This window comes from Gallus gallus, chromosome 1 (genome assembly GCF_016699485.2).
Source record: "Gallus gallus isolate bGalGal1 chromosome 1, bGalGal1.mat.broiler.GRCg7b, whole genome shotgun sequence".
NCBI lineage: Eukaryota > Metazoa > Chordata > Aves > Galliformes > Phasianidae > Gallus > Gallus gallus.
Genome location: NC_052532.1, coordinates 129,379,682 through 129,394,030, shown reverse-complemented (window position 1 = coordinate 129,394,030; position 14,349 = coordinate 129,379,682). Strand labels below are relative to the sequence as shown.

The following is a 14,349-nucleotide window of genomic DNA, read 5'->3' as shown; positions in this document are numbered from 1 at the left end:
TCTCCCTGAGTTTGTGTCTCTAAATGTGTAATTGATTAACTTGCCCACATCCTCAGGGTCACTGCTCCTGTGAGGACGAGGTCAGAGTGTACAAATCTGTGCACTCTCCTCGTGGCTCTTACACAATGCAGCATTGGCATGTTTAGCCTGAAAAAATACTAATACTGCAACTTTACTCAGTGACAGTGAAAGAAAAGAGTGAGAGTGAGCTGATAATTTGCAGTCAGTGTTTGTGATTTTGACTGCCAGTAGAGACAATTGCAGAGAAGATACTCTGAGAAGGATGATGCTTTTTTATTTATGACCTGACTTAGAACTTCTGCAAGCCAAACAAAAGAAGTGCTTTTATCTTCATTTTGGACTTTATGTTAAACAGCACAAGTAGCCCTTGGGCCTCTGCTGAGTCCTCTACCCATGACAGCTGCTCTCAGATGTGCTTCCTTTCTTTTTATACCTTTTAGTTTTCAGTTCTTTTGTCATCAGCAGTGTGAAACAGATCTTTGATTAACACATAGTTCAGCAAAGCAAATTGTCTCAGGTTTTTTTCTTTCTTCACCTAGAACCTAAACAAACAATATCCTGTGAGCAACTTTCATTCAATATTTACTCTTGGCTTTGATCCACAAGATGACACAGTAAAAATACTAAAAATAGATAATCTCATTTTTACAATGATGATCACTTTTGATTTTTAACATCAGGAGGAGATAATGCCAGTGTGCTTAGAGTATGTGAAATAAAGAACAGAGAATCCTATCACACCATGGCAGATCAGCTCAGTCCACAAGAGTCAGATCAGCCTTTTATTCTCATAGCAGAATCTGGTTCCGTTTGATAATCTGCTCCAAACTGCAGTGCATGTAGAGATCTCCACTGTGCATTTCGGGGCCCATCTTCCACCCATGGGAAGCTTAGGGAATTAAAAGTCAAAGGTCTCTGGCATTCTAAAAATTCATGCTCTTGTACAGTCACTTCCAAACTTAGCAATGATGCCATCATAGCAGCTGTGAAATGGTGGGTCACCTCTGCTGATGAAGCCCTGTGTGAGTGCAGCATGCAAGTTCTTGTTCATAGCTGATGAAAATGCATAGTTAATCATGGTGACTATGTTAACAAATAGTGTTTTGCAGCTGAGAATTACTCTATCAGTGTTTTTGTGCTTTTCATATCTGCTGTAGTTTCTGTGGAAGTAAATAGGAGGCATTGCTTTCAAAACGTTTCTTTGAGCATAAAGATTTGGGAAAATACAGCCAGGAAAGATGATAGGGCTATTAATACTGCAAATCATTTCCACATGTGTGAAATCATGTCCAGCAATCCTGATGACATTCTACTGCAAGGTGAATAAGGGGAAAGAGGTGGGTACTTTGTTTAGTAAGGCCTTTGATACTATCTCTCATAACATCATCACTGAAAAAAATGACAATGCACAGGTTGGATCAAAGTTAGGTGGACTGAAAACTGGCTGAACTAGAAGGGCCATAGGATTGTGATTAATGGCATGAAGTCTAGTTGGAGGTGAACAACTAGTGGTGTACTGCAGGAGTCAATAGTGTGACCAATAAAGATTAACATCTTTATTTATGAACTTGATGCTAGGACATGGTGCATCCTCAGCAAGTATTCAGACCATGTAAAACTGGTAGAAGTGGCTGATAAACCAGATGGTAAAGCCATTCCAAGGGACCTGGAGAAGCTGAAGAATTGGGCAGAGAACTTCATGAACCTCAGGAAAATGAAATACAGAGTCCTGCATCTGAGATTGCACAACACTGAGAATCAGTTCATGTTGAGGTCTGATTGTCTGTCCTTTGTCAGAGAGTGATCTTGAGGGTACTGATAGACAAGAAGATGAAAATGAGCCAGTAATGCAAAGATCAATGATCTCCTATGCTATACTAGGCAGAGTATTTCTAGCAGGTTGAAGAAGGTGATCTTTCTTCTTGTCTCAGATCTGGTGAGACACATCTGGAGTGATGGGTCCAGCTTTAAGCTCACCAATCCATGAAAGATGTAAACTTAATGGATCAAGTTCAGTGCAAGTTCACAGATATGATCAAGGGACAGGAATATCTTTCATATAAGAAAAGGCTTAGATATGGGACTAGTGTAGAGAGGGCTCAAGGAAGTCATAGCCATGTGGGTAAAATAGCTGATGGAGGGAGTGCAGAAGATGGAGCCAAACTTCTCAATGGTGACCAGTGACAGAAAAAGAGGCAGTGGATACAAACTAGAAAAAAAAATACAAAATTCAATCTGAAGAAAATACTTTGTACTGTGAAGGTGGTAAAAAAAACAGGAATAAGTTGCCCGAAGAGGTTGTAGAGCCTCCATCTTCAGAATTACTGAAAATTCAATTGGACACAGTCCTGGGCAACGATCAATCCCACTTGTGCAGAGAGTTAGACTAAATGTTTTCAAGGGATTCATCTCCAACATCAATCATTCCATGTTGTTGTGAAAAAAACAAAACAAAACAAAAACAAAAATAGGCAATGTCACACCTCTGGATTTGCATATCTGCAATTCTAGAGCAATTCCCAAGGATGTTGTACAGCTAGAGAAGACAGAGAAGATCTACAAGGTAAAGCAGAGGTATGGAGCAATATTTGTAGGAGGTAAAACTGAAGAGACTGATGCTTTGCAATTTAAAGAAAAGGCAACTGGGTGGAGAGTTGATAAAGGTCTAGAAGTTCATAAATAATGAAAAGGGAGTGACTGTTTGCCTTTTCTCACTACTTGTGGTTTCCTAAAGAATGCAGTTAGGAGGCACCAAGAAGTATCAGGTCATACTATTTCTGAAACTATATCTTTAAGCAACGGACTGTGATCCACAGGGAGCAAGTTGCAGTTTTGCAAATGATACTATATTTTTGGCAGACCTAGGAATGTTGATACAGCTAACAACAGTAAGCAGGAAACAAGAGCAGGTAGATGGTGAATGAAAGTGGAAGGAGAGAAAAAAAACTCATAAAAATTAAGACCTGACATGATCAAAAGAGGAATGATCAAGAATCTGAAGTTTTTATCATTATGGATAGGAAAGAAAAATGAACAGCACAAAATGTGACCTAGAGATAGAATATCAGATTATGATCAAGCAATCTGATTTTTCATGTGTGAAAATACCAGTAAATTTTATCTCATAAATCCCGTGCTGACAATGTGGGCATATTCAATCACAAAAACTGAACTAACTTATTTCTTTCTCTGTGCAGGTATGCAGTAGCTACATGCAAGGACTTTGTATAGGGAGTCAAATCCATTTCTCTTAGACTGTCAAGTTGATCTCTCTGTTGCAGGAATTCATTCTGAAGAAGGACAGCAAGGTTGTTCTAGATGAAGCAAAGATTAAGGTGTGTGTGTGAGAGAAAACTGTCTTTCTAACTTTAAATGCAAGCAAGCATAATTATAGATTCTATGCATGATTGTTCTACAGAGATGCATCACTGAAGAGCACTGAAGGTTTCCTGCTGCTTTGCACTCATTTAAATGATATCATTACAATCTGCTGAACAGCACTTACCTTCTGAACTTACTGGAAACTTTAAGCTTTCATTCACTCCCATGCACTGCCTGCATTAGAACTCACCAAAAACACTGCAGAGAGCTGCACATAAAAACAGTCATTTTTACCAGTGCCATTCTCATTCAGCACTGTCCTATACATGTCTTATACTTATTTTCTTCTGGTGACAATGCCTATTCCAAGAGAAGTGTAACACTGAAAAAGTACATAGGTACTGCGGCAGTAGATAAAGTCATACCATAAAAATTATTTTCTGTGCATGTGTTAAAGAACTTGATCACAGAGATATGAGTCCAAAAGGCAGGAAAAAGCTGCTTTTGGAATGAGTCACACCTGAATCCACATTTAAGACTTCATTTTATATGCTAAAGAACATAGAAGGTGCTCACAGAATGAATTTGAGTGGTATAGAATTAAGGAAGAGTGTGCCTTGGTACATGCTATGTTTGGAAGTTCATAATTTTAATAAGGCTGTTTACTCACTTAAATGGCCACCACAGCTGAAGTTAAGCAGTTTTAAGAATAAATCAGACACAAACAATCACTTGACATAAAAAAAAAATAAGAATGACCCATTCAAGTTATAAAGTGGTGAAATGGTGAAACAGTGAAAGCAAAATAAAATAGGAAGTACTGAACAATTAGCATCTTGGAGAGGGTTACCAGTTTAATTTCACTCAGTCATGTATTCTAAACTTTTTATCATATCATTTTGTTACATTTCATGTTTGCTATGTGTATTTTTAAAAATATGTGTAATAAGTACCATGTGATTTTTTTTTTTTTTAATCGATATGTTTCTATTTTCCAGGAAAGCGAAGGATAGAATTAGAAATTCAGAAGTTGCTTTTTGGGGATATCTCAGATTTTTGAAGTATTTTGCATCAAATGCACATTTGACCATCAGTCACTTTTTATTTTCATTCTTTTATCTACTTACGTTAATGTCACATGCAGGATCCTTCAACTACACGTGAAAACACTGTCATAGTTCCACATCCAGAGTATAAGGATGACAGTGCAAGTTTTATCATATAGTCAATTTAAAATCTGTAGAATATGGCAGAGTAACTATGTACCTTTATTTAATTTATAATTTATTTATTTAATTGTGTGTGATAATAAGCAGTCTAAAGCTAGCCACCAGTGTTTCCAGTGGAAAAAGAAGAGCCAATACAAAACCAGTAATCTTTACCCACTGAAAAGCTATTTCATCCTGTGTATCTGCATAGAGCAGACAGGAGACCACAGTGGGATAGGTTAGAGCATTATTTTATGTACCAAGGTCTGAACTACGTCAAGATACACCCAACAGTACTTGAAAGGCACAGTGGTGAAACATCAGTTTGAAATCAGGATGAAATGCGAGGAGCTAAATAGCTGTTTCCAGGTAAGTGAGGTCTTGCTAGTTCATAAGCTCTCCTGTAAGTCACTCAGTGGCTGGGGCTGCAGTGCCAAAAACCTGACTTGCCTTTTAAGTTGTAACAGAAATAACATTGGTTCTGAATATAAAATTTTCTGTCCCATGTATGTTGAAACTGTGCATCAACGCACTTGAGGCAGAGATTCATAACTGTCACTGTCACAGTTTCACCTTCTGTGAGGCCATACCTGGAGTACTATGTTCAGGTTTGGGCCCCTCACTACCAGAAAGACATTGAGGCCCTGGAGTGTGTTCAGAGAAGGGCAGTGGAGCTGTGGGGGGTCTGGAGCACAAGTCTTATGGGGAGTGGCTGAGGGAACTGGGATTGTTCCGTGTGCAGAAGAGGAGGCTCAGGGGAGACCTTATTGCTCTCCACAACTACCTGAAAGGGGGTTGTGGTGAGGTGGGGGTTGCCTTCTTCTCGCAGGTAACAGTAATAGAGTGAGAGGTAATGGTCTCTGGTTCTGCCAGGGAGGTTCAGATTGGATATTAGAAACAATTTCTTCTCTGAAAGAGTGGTGAGGCCCTTGAACAGGCTGCCCTGGGAGATGATTGAGTCACCATCCATGAAAGTGTTCAAGAAATGTTTAGATGTGGTACTTAGGGACATAGTTAGTGGGCAGTATCAGTGATAGGTGGACAGATGGACTAGATGATCTTAAACGTCTTTTCCAACCTTAACGATTCTATGATAATGACTTTCAGTTCTTATTTAGGTACTTGAGAAGGAACTTTAATGAAAGTTTTTAACAAGGATAAGGGAGAGAAAGAATAAGGTTTGTTCTTGATTTGCTTCTGCATTTATAGAGGACCCTCATCCCCAGGGGTGATGGATTAGGGATGAACCTGCGAGAAGACTGTGGGGTGGCAATCAGGAACATTTTTCCTGCTAAGTGCAGATTGCTAGCAGGGAGAAAGAAAACAGGCTTTGGGCAGGAGCTGGTTTCATGCTGGTGCTCTCATAAGGTACTGCAGGCTGCTGTGTGTTCTGGTACATCCACTGGGTCTGGGAAAATACAAGAAATGCATCCTGGAATTTTTAGCAGGTTTCCCTCCCCCCCCACTCCACTGCTACAGACACCAATGGAGACGAGATAAGGACACAGTTTAAGAGCTCTTCCGGAGAAGCATCTGTATATGCAGTTGTACAGGAGATACTGAAACAAAGATAAGAACTTTAAGAATGATTTTTTTCCATGCTACTTTCAACTTCTTGAGAATGCTGTTGCTTTCATACGTTATGACAAAATTTACTTACTGGATTTTTATACTGCTGAATGCCAAAGCTAACATTCTGAGTCAAATTAGGTTAATGAAATTGATCTGTTTTGTTATTTACAGTCTTTTGACTTTTTCTTTTAAAAAGACCAAGTGACAGATGGTTTGTACTGCTTCTTATATGACTGCAATGGTGCAAACTGAAGCAATAGCAAAATCAGTGCTTATATATTTCCAACTGGGAATTAACTTCATGAAATGGGGCTCCTTCAGCAATCTGGACTAATTTCCATGGAGGAAAACAAACAAACAATCAATAAAACAAACAAATAAATAAAAGGAGGTTTCACCTCCGAAATGATGTTGGTGTTTTGGCAGCTTCCCAGTGGATGAGGTGTTGAAACAGGATAACTGCTTTCCACACTTACAGTTTGTGCAAAACTGTTAAGAGCAAATTCAATCACAGAAAGATCTGCAGCACCAGTACCTGAAATTCAGCTTGGTGAACTTGTTCTCTGAACTTCTCGTTGAAGTTATCGTAACTGTTTAAATCTCATTAACTAACTGAACTTGCTGTTTTTGCAAACTCCCACATATCATCATTGCTTCTGACACTTTCCTAAAAGTTTTCCATAATGAAATTGTTGGTTTAATGTACTTCAGTTCTCTCAAGTTCAAATTTTGCAGAAAATCTGATAACATCAAAAATATTTTGAACAGCTTTTCTGTGGCCTTAAAGCCAAGTATTGTGTTCATTTAGAAGAAGTTTTAAATAAACAACAAATTTAGGTCAGCTACAGAACAGCACATGATATTGGGACACTGTGAAAGGGAAACATACAGGGAACAGAATCTCCTTGTGGTGATGCTGTTACCAGGAAGAAAGGAACATCTCAGCCTCAGAGGCTGATTTGTAAATTTCACAGTGCCAAGGAAATATAAACAGATTATTTAGTGTAGATAGCACCTTCGCTACACATAGATCCCTGATCTCACAGACCAAGAAGGCACCTGCAGCATGTCACCTGAAAAGAGAGAAACAGACTTCAAGTTTTATGCTTGCTTCGGGAAGTTCATATTGTTTATTTTCTTTATTTCTTCTAGTTAACAAGTTCTCCAGTACCTGAAGGGGGCCTACAGGAAAGCTGTGGAGGGACTTTTTACAAGGGCATGTAGTGGTAGGATGAAGATTAAGAGATGCAAACTGGAAGAGTGTTGATTTATACTAGATATAAGGAACAAGTTCTTTATTGTGAGGGTGGTGAGACACTGGAACAGGTGGCCCAGTGAGGTTGGATGTTCCCTCCCTGGGGACTTAGGCCAGGCTGAACGGGGCTTTGAGCAACCTGGTGTACTGGGAGGTGTCCCTGCCTATAGCGGAGGGTTGGAACTAGATGATCTTAAAGGTCCCTTCCAACCCAAACCATTCTATGATTCTGTGGTTCTATGATTCTTCTCCTTGCCTAGCAAGTGTCCAGCTCTCTGAGTTTAAGGCTGTTCGTGGAGAATGGTGCTCTTCTATGAGAGCAAGCTGGTATGAGAGCTGACATTGCAGGGATCAAGAGAAATCCTGTCTTCCTGACAGCCAAGGAGAGCTTCCAGCATTCGTCATGCTAAATTGAAGCATGTTTGAATTCTGAAGGATCTCAAAGGGTTTTTTATAACTTATCCCCAGAATCTATGTCCCCCATATGTTTAAGAATGTTTTAAGATTCCCCAGAATGCAACACAAAATGTGTTGGTGACAAGGCAGTTTTTCAATTGCAGATACAAATAATGGTGTTTGTGTCCTGTGGTGGTATAGCCTAATCCAGCAAGAAATGATGGTGTTTTTTGACTTTGGTTGATGTCACTGCCCAGGTTGTTTTTTGAGATTTAAGATTTGTTCTTCTAGCAAATCTATTACCTTGCAGTAGTTTATATAAGCAAAGATGGGCATTGGGTGACCATATCCTGTAAATAGATAAGGATTATAAAATGTAGAACTCTGTCTTCTCAGGAGCACCTGTAATCTAAGAGCAAGAATAAAGTCATTTGGCAACAAAGGCATTTGAGTTTCCCAGACACTGAAGTGATCAAAGTCTCAAAATTTACACTTAAAATGAATTTGCTCAAAAAATTGATGTATTAGTAAAATTTGCTAAAATTAATTTAAAATAATTCAAAATAAGTTATAGCAGCAAGAAGAACAAGACAGTCTAATTGCTAGTTTTCTGTTCTTAGTTTGCTGTTCTTCCTTTAAGCCCTATCTGTTTATGTTGTTTTAATTAGCAAAGTATCCCTGCAATACAACTTATATTATTCTTTTCATCTTTTTCATCTAAGACTATAAGCATGCAGCTGCTGCTGACTTCTCCAGTCCTGCATAACCCTGAGGAGCATTCAATGAAGAAGAAACTCCTGTGTTGGTAAATACATTTTCTCCTGTTAATTATGATCTCTATTTGAGGTGGTAGGAGACTTTATTCCAAGGTTTTAGCCAGCTTCCTACACCCTATGGCTGGAATTTGCTGTCACAATTGAAGACACTACAGTTCACTCTGTAGGTATTTTCATCCACTCTATGGCAATAGAAAGGTCCTTTTTTGAGACTGATAGCCTGCTTGGTACTGATCACCTTCAGCACAGAGCAGCATGAAATCAGTCTTTAAAAGATGAATCATTGTGGGAAATATGCCACAACTGCTACCCAGTAGCTGTCAGCTTCTATACCAAACTCTGCAACTTGATCACAGGCAAAAAGGAGGAAGATGTTTTATGAATCTCTCCTTGGGACTCCTCCAGCTCCAGGTCTATACTCAGGCTTTGACCAGCAGTTTTTTCTGCAGGAAAACTCAGCAATTTCTGTGTGTTTTTTTCAGGCATGAAATGAAGATTAACCGTACGGGGGTGAAGTCCTGCAAAGATTTCTTAAAAAATTAGCATCTACCGAAGTAAATACTGTGCTGTCAGTAGTTATGGTGTTAGGCTGGTAAGTGGATCTAAAGTGGAGATGTTCTGGGGAATATAGGGAAATAAATGTTTTAGAATATCTGAGTAACTGAAAACTTGAAAACTAGCTAAATTGTGAAACTTGAAAACTAAGCATTTAAGTTCAACTCCCATGCAGAGCTGAGATGAGAACTGTGATACAGTCGAAGGCACAGAAACAGCTAATCAGCTCCAGCTGTCCCACCCTAGAGACACAGGCAAGGCCATGGCTATCTGTGTGTGTTTCACCTTGTTAAATTACTCCATTTCTTCTCCCCTGCTTTGTGTTCCACACTGAAAAACGGAGCACACCTTCCTTTAAGGTGGTGCATCAACTAAGGATTATCTCTTATTTCTTCTTTACCATTTTAATGTTTTCATTCAATTTGCACAAGAAATGCATCTGAAAACATCATTTAAACTTAGATCCACTTAAATTAAGTGCTTAAATCAGCAATTGTAAAACTTTTAAATGCGAAGACTGCAATGTCTCCAAATTTCCCATTTCTTTAAGTAAAAAAAAATTAAACCAAAATTGCAACAACATTTTAAAATGCTTTGGGATTCAAAAATAGCAATGAGAGTAACGTTGTTAATGGGGAGGGGCAAATGGATAGTCATTAATAATATCAAGTTTGTTTAGAGAAAGCTTTCCTTTTCAGAAGGTAACCATGCCTGAATGAAAATTGTTCAGACTTTGCTTACTGAAAATTTGAGGCCTCTCTGAGCGTTCACAAAAGAATTTAAGCACTACTTAAGCAGACACAGGTGGACACTTAAGCTGACAGAGATGACCCTCTCATGGCATATTTGTTCATATTATTCTACAGACCTTGTTAGAGAACAATGAGCTAGGGAAAGAATAAATAAATAAACTCTAGTAAAACCACAAAAATGAACGTATTGGTGAAAGTAAAATATTTTTAGAGGGAAAGGAAAAAAGTAAATAAAAAAATTATGTTGGGTCTATGTTTCTCATTTGGGTTTCAGATATTTTAAAAATACACACGATTTCATGCATAATAAGTATGACATGAAATCACACTGACTGCTGATGCAAATTAGGTAATTGTGCATGCCAATTATTTGTTACATGCCTGTTGTATTGTTTGAATAAGCAATTATTGAACTCATAGAGACAAGCATGTTAACTAGGAGCGCATATTAGTCACATAATTACCACCACTTAATTCAGAAAAATCAAGCAATGTAGAAGTTAGCTGGGGGAATGCTTATGAACCTCGGTATTTTTCTGAGGCATAAAATGCGTGTTTCATTATTTCTTGCACTTATACCAGCTTATGCCCCAAAGTGATTTAGAAAATGATATAAGCTCAGTAAATCAAGACACATGCCAGCTAAACATATGAACGGTGATTTGGGTTTCTTTGTCGCTCTGCAAGATTTGTGTGCAAATTCTGCAGAAACAGAGTTATCTGTGGACATTTCTTCATTTTCAACTGAAATTTAGTTGTCCCACTGTCAGGATATGCAGTCCCAAATACTGCCCAGCAGAGGAAGCAGTGAATAATGCCGTACTCAGATAAACTTCAGAAGTAAGTTGGTTAGAGTTAACACACTGAAACTTAAATTTTAGTCAGCGTGATGGCTGGTGCCTTTTAACTTCAGATGTTTGACATCTTCAGATTTCTAGACTGCATTCTTAAGCCTGATCTGAGAAATGATGTCAGCTTCTGCCACAGAACCATTGTTGTAGTGTAGTGATAACTCCTAGACCATTCAGAGTCTTTCAGAGTGCTCTGAATGCTGACTGCTCTGGGGGACTTTTTCAGTGATTTCTAAGTCTCAGAATGGCATAGACATGTAAGATCTAAATTTGTTTATATTGTTTGCTGTAAATGAAGCTATAATACACTTTGGTCAACTTTAAAAGCAAAAGTTTGTAGCTCATTCTTCATGATGGTAGCTTTATCTGAAATCCCAATGCTATCCCAATGCTACTAGGTATCAGCAATTCTTACGTAGTTGTCAATATTAAGAGAAGATCTAGACAAATTCACATTGTAAGTCTTTTAACTGATAAAAATGAGAATTCAGTACTGTCTAAAGAACTCTCAAATGAAGGCCATAGAACTGGCAACTCAACTCTTCTAGGTTTGAAATTCACAATTTTTTTTCTGACTCCGTAAACATTAATTTCAATGGTCACTGCTTGCATGTGTAAGGCAATATGAGCAAGATAAGTCACATCTTTAGGAAATCTGAAGGTCCTTGTTAAAATTTAAGAATTATTACAAGTCTGTATTTTTTGTGTTGGTAAAAACAAGAGTGCATATTGGTAAGAACTAATACACACACACTCGCATTCCATGGACAGAAGAGAACTAAAGCATATCATCTAGCTGTCTTCCATTTTGCCCCAGGTATGGACAGCATATGCTTCATCATGTCTTCACTTGACAAATGAAAGTTGAAGCATTGTTTTCAAATTGTTTAACTGTATTTGGAACTCTGGTGGACTCCCAAAGATATGGTAACAGTCTAGTTCTCTATTTAACACAACACAACAGTTGCCCCTTCAAAATATAACTTAGCTTGCCTTCTTTTTCCTTCTTCCCTTCCCACTCCCCCAAGGAAAACATGCTGGGTCTCATTATCTCAAATCCTGATTTCATCCATATGCAAATTAAAGGAAACAATGAGTCACCCTGCCTTGCAGAACAGAACAGTCATAGATTTTGAGTTCCTTCAATGGTGAAATTGTTTTATCTGTTGAAGCACACATTTGACATCAGTTCTCTTTATGACAAGGCTAAAGATATTATCACTTCCCCCTGAGACACTTCTACTTTGTGTAAGGACCACTTTTCACTGTGACTTTCTGATGAACATACTTCTTTAAAACCATAGCAATTATTCACAACCTCTGCACACGTGTAGGATTGCTGTGTCTACTTCAGACTCACAAAAGATTTGTGTGCTTAAAGGTTTCTCTATTTCTTTTTCCAGATGTGTGAGTTGGTTTCATAAAACATATTTCCTCACAAACCTTTTGCCACTTTACTAAGCACTTCTAACAGTAAAATGTTCCTATTAAAAATCGGATTATGGCAGAATTTTTTCACTGGTAACTGCCATTTTGCTTGCTTTTCCTGTAGAAAAAATAATGAAAAAATGAAAATGAAATAGGTGTTTTTCTTTTTTCTTTTTAATAACGGACAGTGTATTTTTCAACAAAGAGAAAAAAAAAGAGAATTTTTTAAATGTGAAAGTTCTGATTATAGATAATTTTTATCAACATTTGTAAAGTTCTACTTCACTGCATCAATACACAATTTTTTGGTTTTGTCATTTGAAATCTTTTCCAGATTGGTTTTTTGGGGGAGAGAAATTCAACCAAATGTGCTAGTTTAATAATAATTTGCAAGGATTATGCATAAACAGCAGTCTGTTGTGTGCTGAATAGTTTTGGTTAGTGTTTCTATTTTGTAGGCACATATTTTATTTAGCTCTAAATTGTTTTAAAGTACTATTTGAAATGCTTAGCAACAGAAGTTTTTCAGTGTCCTGAAGTTTTGCAAATCCCAGACATCTCTTCTATGTAGTACCCAATGATAATAAATTTGAGTTGATTTATGTTCAAATAGTGAAGTTTTACTTCTTTCATCTGTTCTCAAGTGGGCGCGTATATGCAAAAAATAATGAAAATAAAATTGCATGCAGAAAATTAACTTTACTCATTCAGTCTTCTGGTTTAAATTTTGAACAAAAGAGACTAATATTAACCTAACAATTTGCTTGTTTGTTTAGTACATGATAGCAAAGTTGAGATTGTTATAAGAAAAATGTGATAAAAATTCACCACCAAAATAATCTTCTTATACATGCTTTTTTTCTTCCATTATATAACAAAAGTGATAGTCAATTTTTTAAAGTCTATACTGGATCTAAATATTTGTATTTTATGCATGCCAATCATTCCAAAACACTTTTCAAATACTTAGTTATAAAGATTTGATTTCTTTTTCTTATTTTCTAGAATAGTGGAAAATCCTCAGTTTGACTAGCCATTCCTTACTAAGAACTTCCACGCCATGTTTAACCATCCAAAATTTTGGGGTCTCAGTATGAGCAGTTCTGTCTCAACACTCAAGAGACAATGCTGGATACCAGGTTCAATTCTATTTGGGCAAGTTAGCTCTCTGTATTTGATTTCCACTTGCTCAGAGAATGTCTCTGTATTCTTCCTAGGTTAGTTGTCATTGCTTCCATCACTTCTAGGCTTCTGTTTATGTGTTTAAGCTTGACTAGGAGCTCCTAATTCATTCATGCAGGCTTGATGGTGTTTTTGCTTGTTTTCTTTTTGTTGGGATGCATTGTACTTGAGCTTGGGGGCAGCGATCCTTGAATATTAGCCAGCATTCTTGGGCCCATCTTCCCTCCAAGGTTTTATACCATAGCCCTCTACCAAGCAAACCTTTGAAAAGCCCAAAGTCTTTTCTCTTGAAGTCCAAGGAAGTCAGCTTGCTGTATGCCCTCTTTGCTTCCCTAAGGATCTTGAACTCCACCATTTCATGGTCACTACATCCAAAGATGTCTTTGATGTTCATGTTCCCAACAAGCCTCTCCTTGACATCTCCTCTATCATTTTGAAACGGAATTTATCATCAACACATTCAGGGAACCTCATGGATTACTTATGCCCTGCTGTGTTGTCCCTCTGGTGGATGTTGGAGTAGTTTAAGTTGACTGTAAGGACCAGAACTTGTGAACTTGAGTCTGCTCCTAACTGTGAGTAGAGGATCTCATCTGTTTTCTTTCCTTGATCAAGTGACCTATAGCAGACTCCCACTTAATGTCATTTAGACCTGTCTTCCATTTAATCCTACACCATAAGCTCTCAATCAGTTCCTTATCCATCCCCAGGGACTGTTCCACACACTCCAGCCAATAATCAGCATAGAGATTGTCACTCCCTCATTATCTATCCAGTTTTTCCTTCTCAAACAGCCTGTTTCCTTCCATTGCAACACTCCAGCCACAGGAGGCATCTTACCACAGCTCTCTGATGATGTCAATAAGATCACAGCCCTGCAGAAGTATGCTATCTCTAACAAATCTGATTTATTACCCATACAACATGTGTAGGTGTACAAACACTTTAAAGGGGCAAGTTTTGTGTTCCTCGAAAGAGTTTGGGGGATTTCTCTGTACTGCTGTCTTGTAGTCATTGCTTTTCTAATCTGCA

General features: G+C 37.9%; 1 long non-coding RNA gene across 2 annotated transcripts; it reads left to right on the top strand.

Moving 5' to 3' along the window:
• The first annotated feature begins 4,704 nt into the window (after positions 1 to 4,704).
• LOC121109390 lies at positions 4,705 to 13,290 on the top strand. Of its 2 annotated transcripts, XR_006932600.1 has the most exons (4): positions 4,705 to 5,158; positions 6,030 to 8,578; positions 9,032 to 9,141; positions 13,141 to 13,290. It is a non-coding gene; the product is annotated as an uncharacterized LOC121109390 (long non-coding RNA). The 2 variants fall into 2 exon arrangements; XR_005845454.1 differs by having other exon boundaries at positions 4,705 to 8,578.
• Positions 13,291 to 14,349: the final 1,059 nt, after the last annotated feature.